A 22,191-nucleotide genomic window follows, 5' to 3' on the forward strand; every position below is an offset into this window, starting at 1 on the left:
TTTGCTTCTGATTTTAACTCCAAAAATTCAGTTATTTCTAGCCTAATGTTAGTCATGGTACAGTTTCTTATTTATTCTCACACGTTGCTGAGTTCCTTCTCTCTTTGTGAGTATGGCTTGACATCCTCTACTTTCAGAAATGCAACCTCTGACTTGACTTCGGATTATCAGCTGTGTCTAAATGAGACATAAATCCATATATGCAGTTCCTATTGTATCAGGCATATGTCCAGTGGAGCATACTGTTATCAGAAGCCTCCCTACCTGAATATCTCAAAACCTTAGGTGGCATCAATTATCAATTTAGTAGGTAAAAAAAGATCAAAACTATTATATTTAATTTTTAATTCTTATTTTTTAAAGATGTATTTTCAATTTTTCTTTCTTAATGACTTATTTATTTATTTCTCTGAGAGACATAACAAAAGGGGGAAGGGCAGAGGGAGAGAGAAAGAGAGAGAATCTTAAGCTCTGGGTGTGAAGCCCAACATGGGGCTCGATCTTATGACCTCACTGAGATCATGACCTCAGCCAAAAACAGGAGTTGGACACTTGAGTGACTGAGCCACCCAGGCGCCCCTCAAAAACTATTTTGTATGATTCAACCTAAAAGTTATATTCCCATACTGAAGTTATTATTTTCTCCAGACATTTTTTCCAACTAGCCTCTTACTACCATTGACAGTTCTAGACACTTGGTTGCTGGGTTTGTTAGACTGGGGACCTCTGCAGTAGCACCCTCTTCCATCCATCGCTCTGTCTTTCCTCTGTTTTCCCTGCAAGTGGAAGGCTTATAGTTGTTCTCTGATTTTTTTCTTCTTCCTAACCGTGTTATCACTGGAGTGCCATAATGCAGCTTGCATGTCTCTTTTTAGAATCTGGTTTATGTCCAGGATTCTTAGGTGATATGGGTTTGTTTATTGTCCTTTCTTCAGCAGGTCCTTTGTATCTCTTGTTTGAAGTGAAAAATGCTTGTGATTAGAAACAAGGTTCTTAGCTCAATTTTTTATCATGTATCTATACTCTCCCCTGGGTCTATTATTCTAGTTTAATAAACCACAGTTTAATTTCAGTAAGCTTCAGTTTTCTAATCTGTAAATTGAGGCTAATAATATTAGCAGTCTCATAAGGTTGTGGCTGGCATTAATTTAATATGTACAAATCGCTTAGAACAGTGCCTAGGACATAGTAAGCCCTTATTATGTTAATTATGTGAAAAAAAATCAGAAGATTCATTATCATGTTGTGATGAGGTCTAATTTCTTTTGTTGTTTTCTATATTTTTGCAAAAACAACACAGTACCACACTCAAAATCCACAACCTTTAAAAGATTCATGTTTAATTCTGGACCTGAAAGAGCTGTTGGTTAATTCTTATTTGTCTTGATTCAATTTCATCCTCCTTAATTATAGTGTTCTTTAAGGATGATCAAAAAACAACAACAACTAAAAAACATGTACTCTTTAAGAGGTATTTAATATCGAGTCTTCTAATAAAGGGTTGCTATGAAGAAAAAAAATCTTTTGGTAAAGGTGATTCTCAAACTTCAGTTTGCTGAAATGGCCCAAGAAATATAGTAAGGGATTTGCACTGTGGTAATGTCTTTGAAGTCTAGTCGCCTGCCTTTAATTTTGCAGTAAGCGCCTAATCTCATTAGATTTCATACACTCAGTGTTTGCGCTTGCACAAAAGCTGTCCAAACAAAGCCAAAATGTTGACACCACCGTCCTCTGATGGCATTTAGAATGAATATATTAAACACACTTGCACTAGCATTGCATTAAGCTAAGAAATAAATTTTGAACTTTGAACTCAGCAGGATAAAAAAGCTTTCCTTGATAGCCGAGCAATTGTGTTGTGGTCTGGTAGAGGGAATTCATTGTGTTGTTCAGAGACTCCAAACTTGCAAACATTCTCTACATACAGTAGGCATCACACAGCTAAAGAATTAAAGTGAGGAACAGTCCTCAAATCCTGTTGTTAGGGACCTAAATGGAAGGTAAAGTGAGCCGGTGGATTTGCTTTGAAAGTCACTGAATAAACTTTGATTAAATTCACTTCAGAGAAGGGCTCATAATGAAAGAATATCTCCAAGTTAGTGTGTGAATTAGAGTATGTCTTTATTCAATTCACTTTACTAATTTACAGATTTAGGAATTTCCATTAAAAATGAGGCAGTCGTATCTTTTTATTGAAGGTTTCGAAGCTGAAGATTATAAAGAGTACGTACATGATAAGATTTCTTTGTGCCTTCTCATAAAATAATGACAGCAACAAGGCTGGAATTGAGAACTAGCTAAAGCTAATGGCCAGCAGTCTCTAATGGTTTCTAAAGAGATAGTCCCTAAAAGAAATAGATTTGCCCATAAGATATATATAAACGCTTATAAACCTACATATCTGGAACATGGCCATCAATTAGGAAGTATGTGCCAGCCGCCTTCGGTCAAGGAAAATAGTTATCACAAACTTCACGTATTAAAGTTTGTGCATTTGGCTTACTGAGACTCTCATAGTTCCTCAGTCCAATTGTTTTCACTCTTACTTTGCATATTTATTTTTCTTGGATATTTGCTTTTGGCTTATATTAAGGGATTTTTAAAGAAACTATTTGGGAATGTCTAACACTAGCTATTGTCAGAATGTCTTTGAAGAATGCCAAGTGTTCTATCTTATACTGTCCTTTTTATGAACATCACAAAAAAATTCGTGTAGGTCTTCATGTCGGGAGTGTCAGTAACTTTCCTGAAGAGCTGGCTTGTTTTAACTTTCTGAGCATTGTGAACTGATTGATCACATTTTCATCTTTCCTGTGAATTCCCAGAAGCCTAGAGCCCGCTTTGTTTCCTAGGGCCAGCAATTACAGGGGATGCAGTCTGTGTGTATTACTAGTTTTGGCTTTGTTATTTACTTAATTCTTTTTTTTCCTTTTATTCCAATTCTCTGAAAGATCATTACCTTTTAAACTGCATAATTGAGAAAAGCTGTCACAAATCCTTCGTGGAAAGAGGTATGTATGCATACATTTATACTTTCATAGACAGCCTCATGTATCACAGATTCACTGTGGTGTGAATGGTTACAGGGTTTGGAAATTACAAGGAGGTGAATGATGGCTAGAGAAAGGACAGTAAGGTTAGCAACTGATAGGACAACTGATAAACTCCCTCCAGGATGCCAGAAAACTATCATCAGAGACGGCTGTGGAAATTCAAAAGCACAGCTGCCCAAGAGCATGCAACAGAGGACCCAAGAATCCTCTGCTCTCCATAGCCTGAGGAGTGATAAAGGGCTGTTGTTCCACACATGGTGTTATACAATGACCTTTACAGTGAGATAAGATTATATTCTCTTCCACATACTTTGTCTGACAAGGCAGTCTCTGCTGATTATTGGTTAGAAAGATGTACTTAAAAAGTAACATCTTTTTGGGCACCTAGTTGCTCAGTTGGTTGAGTAACTGCCTTCTGCTCAGGTCATGATCCCAGAGTACAGCGGAATGGAGTCCCACCTCAGCTGCCCCACTTTGTGGGAAGTTGGCTTCTTGCTCTGACCCTGCCCACTCTAGTGCTCACTCTCTCTCAAATAGATAAATAAAAATCTTAAAAAAAAAAATAATGTCTTTTTAAAAGACTAACCTTCGTTATTGAGAAAATTAGCTGGGAAAACAAACCCTACTATTTGGTGAGACTGAATGAAGGCACCACATGTAAAAACATCTATTGCATGATGGGGTGTAAAATTGGTATTTTGATTCTGAACTAACCACAGTGTAAGCATGTTCAAGAAGATGGTCTGCTCTGCTGGCTCATGCGAACTGAGCCATCCTCCACGACTTCGGCTCATTGAGAGTGAGAATATGAGGAGGACTCATTGTCCATGGAGGGGAGGTTTAGTTCTCAAGGGCTGAGTAGGAATTCGATTCAGATGTAAGTTAGAGAATGGCAAGCTAATGTCCCTTTCTTTGACTCAGTTACCTTTTCTTTTCAAAAGTTGCTGGAAGGTCCTTAGCTCCCTGGGCTGCCTGAAGAGGGATGCATTTTGCAGTGAGAGACAAAGACAGTTGATTCTGTCATGCCAATGGACAAAGGGAATCGAGATTATTACCTAAACTAGCATAGCATAGTGCTTAAAGGCGGGACTTGGGAGTAGAATTCCTGGGTTTAAATCTTGACTCCACGATTTACTGGCTGAGGGGTCTTAGACAAGTAACTTAACTTCTCTGTGTCTGAATTTCACCAGCTTCAGAATGAGAACAGTAATATCCCATATCACAAAGCGTTGTTGTGAGAATTTCTATATGTAAAGTGCTTAAAACAATGCCTGACTATATTAAATATATATTGTATAAAGAGGAAATAGTCAATATTAAATATTAGCATTAATTATTAAATAATATCAACAATTACCAATGGAATGAGAAGAAAAGAGAAGTTTATTTAACTTCTAAGATAATATAAATTACCCCTTTTCTATGTTACATTGAAACTTTTCTTCATAGGAGTGCCTGGGTGGTTCGGTCATTAAGTGTCTGCCTTCAGTCAGGTCATGGTCCTTGGGTCCAGGGATGGAGCCCCACATTGGGCCCCCTGTTCAGCAGGAAGCCTGCTTCTCCCTCTCCCTCTGCCTGCTACTCCCCCTGCTTGTTCTCTCTCTCTGTCAAATAAATTAAATCTTTAAAAAAAAATTCTGTTCACATTACAGTACATTTGCAAATTTGTGAATGGGCTTATTCTATTCTATTCACTTGCCTCTGAAAACTGTAAAAGGCAGTGGTCTGGGCCCCCTGGGTAGCTCAGTGGGTTAAGCCTCTGTCTTTCGGCTCAGGTCATGTTCCCCGGGTCTTGGGATCAAGTCCCGCAGCGCATCGGGCTCTCTGCTCAGCAGGGAGTCTGCTTCCCCCTCTCTCTCTGCCTGCCTCTCTGCCTACTTGTGATCTCTCTCTGTCAAATAAATAAATAAAATCTTAAAAAAAAAAAAAGACAGTGGTCTGTGCAGAAATAGATTTGTGTCTTGGCAATAAAAGTTGCTGGGGTCAATTAAGAATAATTCTATATACCAAACCACATTTAACATTTTTAAAAGCTTATTTTAAATGTCATTTTTTAAAAAGATTTTATTTATTTATAAGGGGGGGGGAGAGCGAGCACAGGCAGACAGAGAGACAGCAGAGGCAGAGGGAGAAGCAGACTCCCTGCTGAGCACGGAGCCCGATGTGGGACTCGATCCCAGGATGCTGGGATCATGACCTGAGCTGAAGGCAGCTGCTTAACCAAATAAGCCACCCAGGCGTCCCTTAAATGTCATTTTTAATTGCAATTTAAAAGTAACATAACCAGATTATAGAAAATTTTCTATTCCTTAGTTACTTCAACCACATGAACAAAACCACTGTTATGGAATAAACTCTAGGGCATGTTCCCATCCGGTCTCTTTGTATATGGACGTGGATGGGTATGTGTATGTGTTAATAATAGTGATTCTCAAGCTATCTGTTTTGCTGCCATACTTCATGGATGTTTACTGAAGCATGCTGAAAATACTCCTATAAGCACTTCCTAGCTTGTTGAATGTATTCAGTCTCCACTGAAATGTAAATAAAATAATTTGCAAATGTGAATATCTTAATACATTGTTTGTAACTCAGTATCAATACTTTAGCTCATAGGTGGCATGGGTGGCTCAGTTGATTAAGTGGCTGCCTTCAGCTCAGGTCATCATGGGGGTGGTCCTGGGGTAGAGGGGAACCTTGTGCAAGGCTCCCTTCTCAGGGGGGGAGTCTGCTTCTCCTTCACCCCTGCTCCTGTGTCCTTTCTCTCTCTCTCCTCTCTTGCTCTCTCTTCCTCGTGTGCTCTCTCTAAGAAGTAAAATCTTAAAAAAATGAACAAACAACTTGAGCTCATTACTAGTTCAATCGGTATAGTTCTGAACTCTACCTCCGAAACTAATAATACAGTATATGTTACATAATTGAATTAAAATTAAAAAAGAAAATAAATAAATATAAATCTCCAATACAAAAAAGAAAAAAAGAAAGGAAAAAGAAAAATTTCTTCCTCCCCTTTACTATCAAGCAATAAAAAAGACATGGAGGAAACTTAAATGCATATTACTAAGTGACAGAAGCCAATCTGAAAGGCTAATGTTATAGGACATTCTTAGAAAGGCAAAACTTTAACAGTTAAAAGATGGGTTAGAAGTTTACTTTTAGAGTTAAAAGATCAGTAGCTGCCAGGGGTTGGGTGCAGGGAGGAATAAATAGGTGGAGAACAGAGGATTTTTAGGGCAGAGAAACTCCTCTGTATGACACTATGTATGAGACATGTTATCCTAGATTTATCCAAACCCACAGAGTGTCCAAGTGTGAGCCTAATGTGAGTTACGGACTTTGGCTGATAATATGTCAGTGTAGATTCATTGACTGTAACAAGGGTATCGTTCAGGTACACATACTGATAATGGGAAATCATGTGAGTGTAGGGACAGAGGGCACATTAGAACTCCTTGTAACTTCTGCTCAATTTTGCTGTGAGCTTAACTGATTTAAAAAAATAAAATCTTTTCAAAAGTTCAAAAAAATTAATGCCGATGGGCCAAGTTTATAGTTTGCTTTTCCATTATTTATAAGCCTTTCCCATGTAATTATGAATTTAGAAATTGTTATTATGAAAATCTTTCAAGCAGAACACACATACACGTATATGCACAGAAAAGAGGAAAATGTAATAAACCCTACATACCCCTCACCCAGATTAAGCAATTATCCACATGTTGTCACCCTTGCTTCATCTCTCTCTTCTTTCTTTCTTTGCTGGAAGCATTTTAAAGCAAATCCCACATTGTGACATTCTGCCATTTCACCCCTAAACATTTCAGCATGGGTTTCTAAAATAAATAATTTTCCACATGACCACTATACCTTTATCACAATTGACGACATTAACATCCAGCTTGGGACATACTCAAATTTCCTCCAAAGACCCAGGTCATCTCAAATTTGTTTGTTTGCTTCAGGATCCAACAAGGTCCACACATTGATAGGATTATGTGTCTCTTAAATCTTTTTAATCTAAAACTGTGTCATCCAACATGGTAGCTGCTAGCCACAAGCGAATTTTTAATTTAAGTCAATGAAAGTTAAGTCGAGATGAAGAAATTCAGATCATAAGTCATACTAGGCATGTTTCAAGTACTCAACAGTTCCACATGTCTAATGATGACCATGTTGGAGAGGGCAGACACAGAATGCTTCCATCATAGCTGAAACGTCTATTAGACGGCAGCCTCTAGAGTGTTAACATCTTCCCCGCTTGCTCCCAAGTCGCTGAACTAGTGACGAAACTAGGTCAGTTGAATGTGGTTCTGTATTGCTTACTTATGAACAGTTTAAGTTGTTCTTCTCAACCTGGTATTTCCTATAAATTGGCAGTTTTATCTAAAAGCTTGATTCGATTCCAGTTTAACTATATTTGTACGTATTTGACAGGAATACTTCATAGAGGTTGCTATGTACTTTAAGAATCATTTCAATAGGGGCACCTGGGTGGCTCAGTGGGTTAAGCCGCTGCCTTCGGCTCAGGTCATGATCTCAGGGTCCTGGGGTCGAGTCCCGCATCGGGCTCTCTGCTCAGCGGGGAGCCTGCTTCCCCTCTCTCTCTCTGTCTGCCTCTCCGTCTACTTGTGATTTCTCTCTATCAAATAAATAAAATCTTTAAAAAAAAAAAAAGAATCATTTCAATAATCATGATCTCTATGATTTTTACTTCAATGAGTGTGTAGACCATATTATATTTAAATTGACTTTTATTCTTGGATATTGTTTCTTCTTTTTTTTGAACTTTATATATAGTATTATCTTGAATATTTCATTGGGTAGAGATTTTTTATAGTTTCTATATTTAATTTCCATATTTCTGTATCCTAAGGTATTTCTTTAGAATAAATGACCTAAAAAGAAAATTCTGTATTAAAGCTAACAGCAGGGAGCCTGGGTGGCTCTGTCAGTTAAGTGTCTGACCTGGGATCAAGCCCCACATTGGGACCCCTGCTCATCTGGAAGCTCTCCCTCTCCCTCTGCCACTTCCCTTGCTTGTGTGCTCTCTCACTCACTGTCTCTCTCGCAAATAAATAAATAAAACCTTTTTTTAAAAAAATAAGATAACAGCAGTTTTATGGCTCTCAATACATATTATTTAGTTATTTTTCAAAGGGATTATATCAACTAATGCTGCCCCTCCTAATATGAGGGTTCTGGTTTTACCACATCTTCAGTGGCATTGAGTATCATCATGAAGATGATCACAATTTTTTTTTTTTTAAATTTAGTAGTACCCTGGCATTTAAATGCATTTTTCTCTAGTCCTTTCTTATTCCCTCATGTCTTGGACACCAGTGAGGCCCATCTTCCATCAGGGTACAGTTTTCAACATCTTAGACATGAAGGCAGGATGCACCAGAGGCTTTGCCCTGGGCCCTTCCTGCCTGGATTCTTTGGGCTAATAATCCCTTTTCTCTCTTTATGATTCATTCTGAGCAGGCTTAGTGGTTAATCTTCTATTTCCAGTTTTATGCTCTGTTCCTCCCCTTGCCTAGATCTGAAACATCCTTTCCTTCAACAATTCAAATGTCTTGGCTATTCATTTTCCCCTTTGGTTCAGAAAGCTTTAGTTGTCAATTCTATTCCCTTGTCAGCAACAATTTTTATTCTTACTGGCTTAGTCAGGCTGTCTGCCTTGGCTTTCTTTATAAGTGTTTTTGTGTAGGATTTCTGCCTCCTCGGAAGCCCACTGTAGCATAACATGATTAAGTGACAATATATGAGGTGCCAGAGCTTTACAAGCAGTTAATGACTGGTCAGAAGATTTATAAGCAAGGGGTGAAATCAAAGAACCAAATGCTCTAGTTCTATGTAAATAAAAAAAAATAATGTGGTTCAAATTGTTGTTTAGCAGATATTTGAAAAGAAGTACATGAAAACCTGCATTTAAGAAATCCCAAAATACAGTTGCCCAGTCACTAACAGAAGTCCGTCTGCGCCTTGTTTCCTTTTCCAGTCTCCATATTTGCGTGCATCCTGTTACCCTGCCCTTCAGCATTTGCTTTTCAGCCTACTGATCTCTGGCCTGCTTTGATTCTTCATTGCTCCCTCTCATATTGTCAGTAAAAAATAAAATGAGTGTGACTGAGGTCAGAAGCTCTTCATACAAGGCTACACAGGCTAGATGCTAACTGGTACAGAAACACATATCATGGGAAAGTTAAAATTACAATGCGAAACTTAACTTTGGAATTTCCTGTCTGATCTCTTTGGTTACTATTTTAATTTGATGTCCTTATTTGGCTTTAAATGAAAAGTTAGAGCTGAGGTGGAAAAGAACAAATCAACAAACAAACAAAAATGTAACTTAAAAGGGCAACTTATTACAGCTGTGATGAAGTAAGACCACACAACAGCACATAACTCTCAGATGGTTGTACTGAGTGTTTACAGAATCTTAAACACGGATCGGACTATATGACTGAAGACTTAGAGGGCTGGTGCTGCATCATAGCTCCAAATCTTATTTTCTATCTTTTTCAGGAGCTCGGGAAGAAGCATATGGCAAGTTTTATATATATAATGTTCAGCCAAATTGGTACTCTATACACAGAACTCTCTGAAGAAAATATCAGTCTAAGAAAATATCCCCAGTCCACCACTCCCCATATAAGCTGAAAGGCATTGAACATCTCATGCTAGGTTAGAAAAAGAGGTTAGTGATTGTATATAAACTAGTTCCTTAAAGGAATTATCTCACACAGATGTATTAATTATAAATATGCAGTGAGTGAAAATGCAATCAGGGTTATCAGAAGATATACAACTCTTGTATACTATCCTTGCATTTGTCCTTTTCTATTTTTGATGATGAGATCGCGATTAACTCTTATTCTTCAGACAAAACACTAAAATTCTGAGAACTTTTCCTCTTTTCTTTCAGAGGATTCTGAGAGCCAAGTTTTTGATTGTTGGGGGAGGGGTTAGGGTACAATATGGCTTTCGAACTTATAATTATGTTTAGTCTTAAGGCCTGTTATTGGCATGACTTCCAGGGCTATTACTGCTAGAAAGCTATTTTCAAGATGGTGTTCTAGCAGGCTCCATTTACCTTCCCTTTCCAAAAACTTCTAAAGAGAAAAGATCTGTTGCGAAGCACCAGCAAGCCTGACTGCAGAGACAGATGTGGGTCATTCTAGTATTCATCTTTGCAGATGTTTCTTTGCAGATGTTTCTGGCTCTGGGGGATTTGTTCATAGTCACTAACTTTATTAGGGATTTACTGGAAAATCAGAATCCCACTTTTCTAATGTATAAGTGGAGACATATCTGACCTTGGGGTAAGGTCTTGGGGTAGGATTGAGCCAGAGCCAAAGCATTTGAGTCTCTTTAGGGGAAATTTCTGTTAACCCATAATAGCCTAAAGAGTATCCTTTTCACCATGGACATTCTATATAAAGAAGCAAGAAAAATCCTCTATAAGCAGAAGTACCTTTTAGTTAGTGTTGAGGATGTTGACACTTTCTTAATGTGAATCAATCTATTTTTTCCAAATGTTGAATTGGGAGAATTTCCTCCTATTAAAATACTGCCTCACCAAGAGCAAGTAGCACATGTCCAGTTGAGTACTGACACTGCCCTATTGAGAGTTGATTGGATGGTCAACGGCAAGGGGCCATGGGGCAGTGCAGTGAGGGCAGCAGCTAAGGCTTGGGCTGTAGGGCCACCACTGCCATAAAGCCCCCTTCTGGGAAGTTGCAAAGACTCAGCAGGATATGGGCTTTAATCTTACCACTTGCAAGTACACCTATCGATCCAGAAGAGTTAGGTGGTTATTTATCTATTGTTTTACCTCTACCCACCAGCTTTATTGGGGTGTAGATGATGAATAAAATCGTAAGATATTTAAAGTGTACAATGTGAGGCTTTGGTGTATGTACATATTGTGAACAGAGTCCCCCCCCCCCACTGAATTGATGAACACAATCGCCACCTCACATATTTACCTCCCTTCACTTTTTTTGTTTTTTTTGTGAAAGCATTTAAGTTCTTAGCAAATTTTAGTTATTCAATGCAGTGTTATCAACTGTAGTCACCATATTCTATTTCAGATCCTCAGGCCTTATCTCAAAACTGGAAATTTGTGCCCTTTTACTAATCTTTTCCTATTTCCCTCACCCTGCAGCCCCTGGCAACCACTTTTCTACTCTCTGTGTCTATGAGGTGGTGGTAGTGGTGGTTGTTTATTTTTAAGATTCCACATATAAATGATACCATGCAGTATTTTCCTTCTCTGTCTGCCTAATTTCACTTATAACAGTCTCCAGTTTCAACTATGTTGAATTTCCTTCCTTTTTTTTTTTTAAGGTTTTATTTATTTATTTTAGAGAGAGAGGTACAGAGAGAGAAAGGAAGAGAGCCAGGAAGGATAGAGTGAGCTGGGGAGGAAGAGAGAGAGAGGGACAGGCAGACTCTGCACTGAGTGCGGAGTATGGACATGGGGCTCGATTTGACCTTGAGATCCTGACCTGAGCTGAAACCAGAGTAAGATGCTTAACTGACTGAGTTACCAAGCACCCTGATTTTCCTTCTTTTTAAAGACTGAATAATACTCCATTGTGTGTGTATGCGTGTGTGTATAAATATCCATTACATTCTCTTGGTCCAATTCATCTCTTGATGGACTTTTAGGTTCTTTCCATCCCTTGGCTATTGTGAATAATACTGCAATAAATACAGGAGTGCAAAAACTTGTTTGAGATAATGGTTTCATTTCCTTTGGAAATACTCAGAAGTGGTATTGCTGTATCATGTAGTAGCTCTATTTTTAATTTCTTGAGAAGCCTTCATACTATTTTCCATAGAGGTTGTATTAGTTTGCATTCCCACCAACAGTGCACAAGGGTTCTCCTTTCTCCACATCCTCACCAATATTTGTTACCTCTTGCAGTTAGTGGTGAGTCTTGTTCTCCAGCCTCAGTTCTTGAGTTTGGCTAAGAAAGCAGTTAGAGCCAAACTCTTAAGCAAGCAAGCATTTCATAGTGGTCCAAGTGAAAACACACCCTCAGGGTGGGAGAGCAGGCAGGTGCAGAGGTGGCGACTGTACGGGGGTCAGGGTTGTCTTTGCATGTTTGTGTAGGTTACGGGTCACAGCTGAGGCAGACTCTGACTGAGCTTGCTTCCAATCGTCCAAGTAGGAGGAGTTTTTGGCCCTAGATGGTCCTTGTTGGAACTGTTATGACAACTTTGCCCCACAACGGGCGGGGGAGGGTTCAAAATCACAATGTAAATGTGTTATAATGAAGCTATAGCTTACTGTAGGGCAGCAGGTATAGGGGAGAGCACATGCATATCCCTCAGGGGCTTTCCCAGTGGTGTAGAACTCAGTTTCCACCCTTTGCGCCAGTGAAGAAATAGGTGTTATCTGTTCATATCTTACTAACTGCCTACTCTACCATTATCTTAGGGGCTAATTGTTAAACAGGTCCCTTTTGCGATCCACAGGCTAGAGCACCTAGAGGATATTTGGATTCTATATCTTGGCTATGGATTTATCAGCCTCAAACTCAGGCATACAAAAAGGAAAAAGGGGGGGAGGGAAGGAAAGAAAGAAAGAAGGAAAGAAGGAAAAGGAGTAATACTAATTTTCTGTATAACTCAACCTGGACTCTTTTGGGCTTTTATTCTGAATGGTGGATCTGGTTTATTTCTGGTAAACTGTCAGTTCAAGGATACTCAAGCATTCCAGGGATAAACACAGTTCAGGTTTCCTCTGGTCTATCTTTACTCTTGTGTTGAATGCTGGGGGCCCGGGAGGGCTTATGGCTAGGCTGTGACGCTGGTGAGGAGCAGATTTCTGGTCTACTGCCTTACTTGTTGGCACCTGCTGACCTCTATTGTGCTCCTTTCTATTTTGTTCATGACTTAACTGCCACGGTGCCCAATCATCAGGCCCTCCTAAGTTACTCTGTATCCCTCTTTTATGCACCACCAGATTTCTTTGGGTCCCCCATGCTTCCTTGGGCACTCATCTCTGGTGGCCCTTGGACGTGAGCATGCTGTTGGAGTAGATCCCACGAGACAGGCCCTGCTGGCTTTCTCTGATGCTGGCAAGGCCCCCTTCTGAACTTTTTCCCTTCTGGTTTCCCTGGGGAGTTAGGCACATATTTCCTCTTTCTTTAGACCCCCTCACACTTGTCTGAGTTTTCCATTGCCCTCATCTCTTGGGGACACAGCACAGGGTGCAATGAAATAATATTTTCTGACTTAGAGACTCACTGGTGCTACTCACTCAGTGGCTCAGGCCAAAATTATTTGGTTCACCCTTGAATCCTCTCCTACATTTCAAATCATTTGCACCAACCACTCCTGCTCTCTTTATACATTATATAGTTTTTAATTGCTGTTTCCCATACTTGAATATAAGTTGTAAGGAAGTTTCATATATGAGAGTCTAAGTGGTTACATTTTGGGGAAAGGGAATAATGGTCTTGTATAGCGTTCCCAAACATAGTATACCTCTTAGGGAAAAAAGTTTATAAACAATACTGTAGTTGTCACCGGTAGTTGTAATGGGTTGAACCTGACTTTTGTGCTCTGTGTGTGAGCTTTGCTCCCAGGATACTAAGAATCATTTCTTTTGTAATGGAACAGAAGCATTACAAGTTACCCTCTTATGTCTTGCTCGACAGATTTATTCATTTTTGGTTAACTAATATGTCCATATAGACCAACATACCCTTTCCTCTATCTGTGCCTTGTTACTCCTGCAGAGATGACCTCTGTCTCCAGCTCCACAAGCCCTTTGAAGCAAATGATAATACACCACTTTCCTTTGCATGCTTGACTGCTCTCTCTAAAAGTGGGAAAAGTAGCAACTTCAGCTAGAAGGTATGTGAGTATATATGCATGCGTTTGTAACTTTTAAGCTGGAAAGGCTGAAGATTTCAAGCAAAAAAATACAGCATTTCATTTGCATTATATGGATTAAAGTTTTCTGTTATTTATAATACTGGAAATGTCTAATAATTATCATCTTGGTTGCCTACATTCATACATTTTCTGGGTTATCTTTGACTACAGAATATTTCAGCATTAAACTAAGTTGCACCAGCACCTGTTCATATATTGTCAAATTAATAGTTCTTGAAAGAGAGAACAGATCATATAGCTCCCATTTACCTTTTTTGGCTTATACACGGATTTTCATAGACTGCAATGGAAATACTGTGAACAAGGATTATCTCTCCAGGCTTAGGTGTAAACACTGGAGCTTACTATAATAACATGGATCATGCACCATCCTAGGAGCTAGGGTTATTTCCTTGAGACACTTGAGTGGATGGATCAGTTGCCAAGCAACTTGCATTCTTATGGGGCCAGGCTGGGGAACAAAAGGGCGCCAGGTGGTAATACATAGAAGGAAAATGACAAAGAGACATGGAAAAATAAAGCCTCCATCTGGGAACTGTAGTGCATAATTGTTTAGAAATTTGGAATCTGTTCTCCCTTAATAATTCATTTCAACAGCTATCAATCAATGGTTATACCTTCAATATCTATGATTATCTCTCCATTCATCTACCACCCATTCATTCATCTACCCCAGCAGGGTGATTGTGAGATTAGAAAATGTAAGTAGTAAGCTAGAACTGTGTATCTTATATTAACTACTTTGCCAATAATTATTGTTCGCTAATTTCTTATCCAATTGTATAATTCCTCTCTTCCTACCCACCCCGCCCTTTATGTCTTGCACATTTTTACTTTACTTTTCCTCATCACATGCTCTCTCTCTCTCTCTTTTTTTTCTCTTAGGACTAATTTTATAGATGAGACTATTGTACCAACGCTAATTATTGCTTAGCAGCTCCACCTAGGAGAACATGTAATGATTCCCATAGAAGATTGTCAGAACAGGCCTTACGTCTGCATGCTACATGAGACCTCTCTCCTGGACATCTAGCTGCTGAAATTAAGTGTTGTGATGTCCAAGTGGTAAACAGTGGTGACAGCCCAAAGCCAGAAGTTACAATACACAATCCTACATGAAATCAACTTCATATATTTTAAAAGTTAATTCTGTTTCTTCAAATACACTGTGAAAATAAGCTTTTTCTCCCTATAGAAAATAAAACTAAAAAACCCCCTATCATTCCTTCTCTTTGAGAGATCGGCCAGCATTATATCAGCTTGCACTCTTCAGGCTTCATCAGATTTTTTAATAGGCTGCCCCGAGGACTATGTAACAATAAGAATCCAGTTGGGTCTCAAGAATTTCAGGAAACAAAAAAGTACAGTCTAGTTTAGAGACATGTTTTTTTTTTTTTTTTAAAGATGTTATTTATTTATTTGACAGAGATCACAAGTAGGCAGAGAGGCAGGCAGAGAGAGAGAAGGAAGCAGGCTCCCTGTCTAGCAAAGAGCCGGATGCGGGGCTCGATCCCAGGACCCCGAGATCATGACCTGAGCCGAAGGCAGAGGCTTTAACCCACTGAGCCACCCAGGTGCCCCATAGTTTAGAGACATGTTTAAAGGAAAAACAAAAATACTATTAAGTACTTACTACCTGCCTAATATATGCTAGTCATTTTTGGATAGATTTTATTTTATTTTTTATTTTTTCTTCATAGATTTTAAAACATAATCTTCAAAAATCCTTGCATTGTGGGTATTTTTATCCACATTTAAAAATATGAAACTAAAGCTAGAGGAAGTTAAGTAACTTGCCCAAGGTCACTTAGCTCATGAAAATCAGGATTTCTGCTCCTTGTATATTGAATTCTACAGATACCGTATTGAGGGAGTATTTCCTCTTGAAATGCAGCTAAACCAATAAAAACAAGTTTAATGGGATGATATAATGTAGGTGCTTATTTTATTGATAATTCTTCTGAGGGGGTGTGTGTGCGCAGGGGAAGGGTGGGGAGGGTCATGTCAATAGACATTGGAGAAATAAGAGGGGAGAGGTGAATGCTTAGACTATTGGGATCCTATCTTACTTCTTCTTTGATCTTAAGACCATCCAATTACACTGACCTTAGCTCTCCCTGTTTAAATTTTCTTCTTTACCAGTTTTGTTGTCCTTTTATGCTTTCTACTTTTGTCACCTTTTGGCCATTATCTGCCCTTTAACTACCGTAGTGGATATAGTAGTTGCTTCACCAGAAACCCTTGGGTCCCTTTTATCTTCATTTGTGTATCTCTCTGCCTGACCTCCATGTGCTTTTGCTGCTAACAAGTCATACCTGTTACTCTTCTTCAGAGACTTCCACTGGACCCTCACTTGAAGAGAGACAGAAGCACCTGAAGTTGACATTGACCTTCTTACTCCTGCCCCCACACCCCAGTGGCATTTAACCAATGACTGACTTAGTAGAAGTGTGAAAGCCCAGTTCCCTGCCTCCCATGTGAACAACTCACTCTTTTAGTTTTCCACTTGAAAACTCACTTGCTAGATTACTCCAAGGCTGGGATTTTGCCTGACATTACACGCTTCCTCCACTTCTTCCTCTTCTTTGTTCAGCTTCTTCCAGTTCTTTTGCAATTCTGTGGAGGGCACTTTTTAAAAAAACAGATCATTTGCTCATGAATTTTTGTCTTAGATTCTGGGAAATGCTCCGATTTTAGAGGACTGATTGAAGACTGGAGATGATTCTGTTACTTGGGAACCCAAAGCACTCTCATGTCTCCTCTTTTAGAATGAGGGAGAATGGAGATTGGATGATAAATGAAGCTCCGGCCCAGGACCATCTCAAATTGTGTCCAGTTGGCCTCTGGATCCATCTGGTAGTCATTTTCCAATTTCCTGACTGAATAATCAGGTGAACATATTTAGCATCTGGCAGAATACTCCTATTCATTCCCTAACCTGTGGAGTAAGAGCTATTGGAAAGATGAAGTGGAAGTCACCCATGCCCAGATGGTAAATAAAAAAATAATGCTGTCCTCCAACCCTGTGTGGATGGCAGAGATTAGCACCATCTTCAAAGACTCAAAGCCAAAGTAGATGATTGACCTGATATTTAATCTCCATTTAATACATTACTCTATTTCCTACAGAAATGAGATGAATCATGGTAATGACAGTGACTACTAGAAACTTCAGTGGACTACCAGAAACTTAAGCAGGTGGTAGCCCTAATGCAACTTCTGTGCTACATATAGTATCTTTTTTTAAAAGATTTTATTTATTTATTTAACAGAGAGAGATCACAAGTAGGCAGAGAGTCAGGCAGAGAGAGAGAGGAGGAAGCAGGCTCCCTGCTGAGCAGAGAGCCCGACTCGGGACTCGATCCCAGGACCCTGAGATCATGACCTGAGCTGAAGGCAGCAGCTTAACCCACTGAGCCACCCAGGCACCGTACATGTAGTATCTTTATGAGAACAGATTAACATTACTTCTCATTTGTGGTATACGGCTATTGAGTTGGCAATTGTGTTCTTTTCAATATCTATTATGAATGAAGATCAGAAGCAGGTTACCAGGATGAACAACAGTATGCATTCACAGACTTTTCCTAAGCCTAAGTTAACTTTCACACTCATCACAATATAGTTCAAGGGGATTTTTTTCTGGACATTCCACAAAATATCACTTTGGTTCTCTGTTTTGGTGATAGCATGTTAACCGTACATGAGGAGGAAATGGCAAGTACTTTGGATGGCCTGGTAGGATGCATGTACTCCATAGATTGAGAGAAACTCTGTAAAAAGTTAGGAGCTTACCATATCAGTAAAGCTCTTAGGGCTCTACTAGTCTGGGACCATGCTAGGACTTTAGACCAAAAGAAGTACAGCAATGGACCCATGTTAATAGAATTCACTGTTTTACCATGTTGCCCGTCATCCTGTAGCAGCTGGTTTGATAGAGTGGTGAAATCGCTTTTTGAAGTCTTTGTTACAATACCAGCTAAGTGGCAGTACCATTTTTATTTTTTAAAAATTTTTAATTTTTTTTAAATTTTTTTTAGTGTTTCAGAATTCATTGTTTATGCACCACATCCAGTGCTCCATGCCATACGTGCCCTCCATAATACCCACCACCAGGCTCACCCAACCTCCCACCCCCAACCTCTCCAAAACCTTCAGATTGTTTTTCAGAGTCCATGGTCTCTCATGGTTCATCTCCCCCTCCAGTTTCCCCCAATTCCCTTCTCTCCATCTCCCCATGTCCTCCTTGTTATTCCTTATGCTCCACAAATAAGCAAAACCATATGATAATTGACTCTCTGTGCTTGACTTATTTCACTCAGCATAATCTCTTCCAGTCCCATCCATGTTGATATGAAAGTTGGGTATTCATCCTTTCTGATGGAGACATAATACTCCATAATATATATGGACCATGTCTTCCTTATCCATTTGTCCATTGAAGGGCATCTTGGTTCTTTCCACAGTTTGACAACTGTGGCCATTGCTGCTATGAACATTGGGGTACAGATGGCTCTTCTTTTCACTACATCTGTATCTTTGGGGTAAACACCTAGTAGTGCAATTGCAGGATCATAGGGAAACTCTATTTTTAATTTCTTAAGGAATCTTTTTCTTAAGGAATCTAATTTTCTTAAGAAATCTTAAGGAATTTCTTAAGGGATTTGCCAAAGTGACTGCACCAACTTGCATTCCCACCAATGGTGTAAGAGGGTACCCCTTTCTCTACATCCTCTCCAACACACATTGGTTACTGTTTTGTTAATTTTGGCCATTCTAACTGGTGTAAAGTGGTATCTCATTGTGGTTTTGATTTGCATCTCCCTGATGGATAGTGGTAGTGAACATTTTTTCATGTGTCTATTAGCCATTTGTATGTCTTCATTGGAGAAGTGTCTGTTCATGTCTTCTGCCCATTTTTTGATATGATTATCTGTTTTGTGTGTGTTGAGTTTGAGGAGTTCTTTACAGATCCTGGATATCAGCCCTTTGTCTGTATGGTCATTTGTGAATATCTTCTCCCATTCCATGGGTTGCCTCTTTGTTTTGTTGACTGTTTCCTTTGCTGTGCAAAAGCTTTTGATCTTGATGAAGTCCCCAAAATTTATTTTCACTTTTGTCTCCTTTGCCTTTGGAGACATATCTTGAAAGAAGTTGCTGTGGCCAATGTTGAAGAGGTTACTGGTGGCAGTACTTTTTAGGGCTGGGGCAAGTTTCTCCAGAAGCCTGCATATACTCTGAATCAGTGCCCAATATATGATGTTGTTTCTTGAATAGCCAGGATTCATAGGTCCAGTAATCAAGGGATGGAAATGGGGGTTGCACCACTTACTATTACACCTAGTGACCCACTAGAAAAAATTTTGCTTCCTATTTCTACAAATTTATGCTTTGCTAGCCTAGAGTTTTTAGTTCCAGGGGGATGAATGCTTCCACCAGGAGACACAACAATGGTGCCACTGAACTATAAGTTAAGACTGCTGTCCAGACACTTTGGGCTTTTGATTCCTTTGAATCAACAGGCAAGGAAGGGAGCTATTATGGTGGCTAGGATGAATGATCCTGACCATGAAGGGAAAATTGAAGTGCTACTCCATAATGGAAGCAAGGAAAAGTATACCTGGGATACAGGGAATCCCTAAGGGAATCTCTTAGTAATACTATGCCTTATGATTAAGGTCAATGGAAAACTACAACAACCCAATCCATGCAGGGCAACTAATAGTCCAGACCCTTCAGGTTTTTACCCCACCAACTGAAGAACCATGATCAGCTGAGGTGCTTATGGAAGGCAAAGGGAGTATAGATGGGTTGGTGGCAGAAGGTAGTTATAAATACCAGCTACTACCTGTTTTCTTTTCTTTTCCTATTTCCTTATTATGTAATATAAAATTACTGATTTTATATCATAATATTTAAGTATTGTTAATTTTATATCGTGGTATTAAGTTATAAGACATCAAGGGAAGAGTAAACATCACTCGAAGAATTACCTCCTCTTTTAGGGAAAAACGTGTGTTTTTCTTTGCATGTGGGACAGTTTATGATCTTGTTATTATTTTTATTTGGAGATTAAGTATGGTTTAAGGAGATGTAGATGGGTGCCAAGCTGACGAGGGATGGACTTGTGATGGTTAATTTTATGTGTTAACTTGACTGGCTACGAGGTACCCAGATGAAACATTATTTCTGTCTTTGTGAGAGTGTTTCCAGATGAGATTAGCACTAGAATCAGTGGACTCACTAAAGTAGATTGCCTTCCCCACTGTTGGTGGGCATCATCTAACCCCTTGAGGGCCTAAATAGAACAATAGATTTAAGAAATTTGTTCCTTTTCTTCCCTGCTTCATTTAGTTGAGCTGGGCCATCTCACCTCCTTTCTGGCCCTTGGACTGGGATTCACACCATAAGCTCTCCTGGTTTTAGTTTCTCTCAGGCTTTCAGACTGGGAGTGAATTACATCATCAGCTTTCCTGAATCTCCAGCTTGTAGGCAGTAGAGCATGGGTTGAGCCTCCATAATCGTATGAGCCAATTCTTCATTACAAGTATCCTTTCTGTAATAAGTATACTTTTAAATAAGTGTATTTTACTAAGTATATATATATCCTACTGGCTCTATTTCTCTGTGGAATCTTGACTAATACACCTTCTAAGTTAAAGAACATGTTTTGGTAACTTCAAGTTCCTACCACTTAGAAAAAATAGGCATAACCTTTATTAAGCCTCTTTGTATTTCAGTAGCAGCATATACCACACTTGGAAATATTACTCTGATCCACTTGTTGGATAATGTGGAAGACTTCCAATTTTGAGTGGGGTATGGAAAAAATAAAGGCTCTAGAGTCTGTCCAGGCTATAGTACCAGCAGCCCTGCTTCTTGGGTCTTTTGACCAAGTAGATCCCATAGTTCTAGAGGAATAGGTGGTAAGATACTACATGGAATCTCTGGCAAGATCTAATAGAAGAATCACAGTGTAGAATGCAAGTTTCCAGAGCAGCCATTTACAGCTGAGTACTACATCATTTACAAAGCAGCTCCTGATCTGCTACTGATCCTCATAGCTATTGGTCATATGAACATGGAATACCAACTGATTACATGATCAGAATGGCCCAACATGTGGTGAGTGTCAGACCCACTAGGTGATAAATTTGGGTGGGCCCAACAGCAATCAGTCCTACAATGGAAATGGTATAACCAGAAGCAGGTATCAGCAAGTCCTGAGGGCACAAATAATTCTGACAAATAGGTGGCTCAAACCCTCATGTTTCTATGGCACTAATGCTTCTTCCTCAGTTTATGCCTAGAGCCTTGTGACTAGCTGCTGGAGGAGGAAAAAATACGGAGCTTTGTTTACAGACAGGTCTGCTCAGTAGGATGTTTCTGTAAATATCATTCATGAGTGGCCCAGAAGAACAGTGGTAGAAAGAAATTCTTCCAGTAGGCAGGGCCTTGGGCAAGATAGCTGGTTATCCACTTTGTCTGGAAGGAAAAGTGGATCAATGTAAGGACATATTCAAACTCCGGGGTAGTGGAGACTAGTTTAGCTATTTAGTCAGGTATCTGAAAGCAGCAAGATTGGAAGATTAAGGACAAGAGGATGGATTGATTAGAGGCAGCTTGGATGGACTTATAGGAGTGGGCACAAAGTGTTGTTACTTTTCTATTGCATGTTAATGCCCATGAGACACCAGCCAGTGGTAGATCAAGTGAACAGGGTGACTTATCCAGTAGACGCCATCCATCTTTTGTTTTTGGCTACCCTGGAGTGTTGTCTTTGGCTACCAAAATGAGTGGGGTGTAACAAGGTGGCAGAAACAAAAGGGATATGTTCTTACAGCTATTCTGGCTGAATGTGCAACTTATCAGCAGCAGAGATCCCTAATATAATATGATGCTGAACCCCCAGTGTAATACTATTCCTCCAAGAGACCAACAAACCACTTAGTGGCAAATTATTTACATTGGACACTTCCTGTCATGGAGAGAGCAGTGATTTTTCATGACTAGGATCTACATGTATTCATGGGTATGGATTTTCTTTCCTGCTTGTAGTTCTTGGCTTCCCTTCTATCCAAGGGCTCACAGAGTATCTGACTTATCTACATGAGATCTAACTTAACATTTCTTTGAAACAAAGGATCTACCTTACTGCAAAGGAGGTGTAGCAGTGGATAAATGAGGATAGGATCCTGTCATATTACAAGTTCCATCCTCC

General features: G+C 39.4%; 1 long non-coding RNA gene across 1 annotated transcript; it reads left to right on the top strand.

Moving 5' to 3' along the window:
• The first annotated feature begins 860 nt into the window (after positions 1-860).
• On the top strand, positions 861-15,322 carry LOC123393035. The gene is made up of 3 exons (XR_006607740.1): positions 861-3,011; positions 13,811-13,928; positions 14,856-15,322. It is a non-coding gene; the product is annotated as an uncharacterized LOC123393035 (long non-coding RNA).
• The last annotated feature ends 6,869 nt before the right edge of the window (positions 15,323-22,191 follow it).

This window comes from Mustela putorius, unplaced genomic scaffold (assembly GCF_011764305.1).
Source record: "Mustela putorius furo isolate JIRA1106 unplaced genomic scaffold, ASM1176430v1.1 tig00000721_pilon_pilon_pilon, whole genome shotgun sequence".
NCBI classification, from domain to species: Eukaryota; Metazoa; Chordata; class Mammalia; order Carnivora; family Mustelidae; genus Mustela; species Mustela putorius.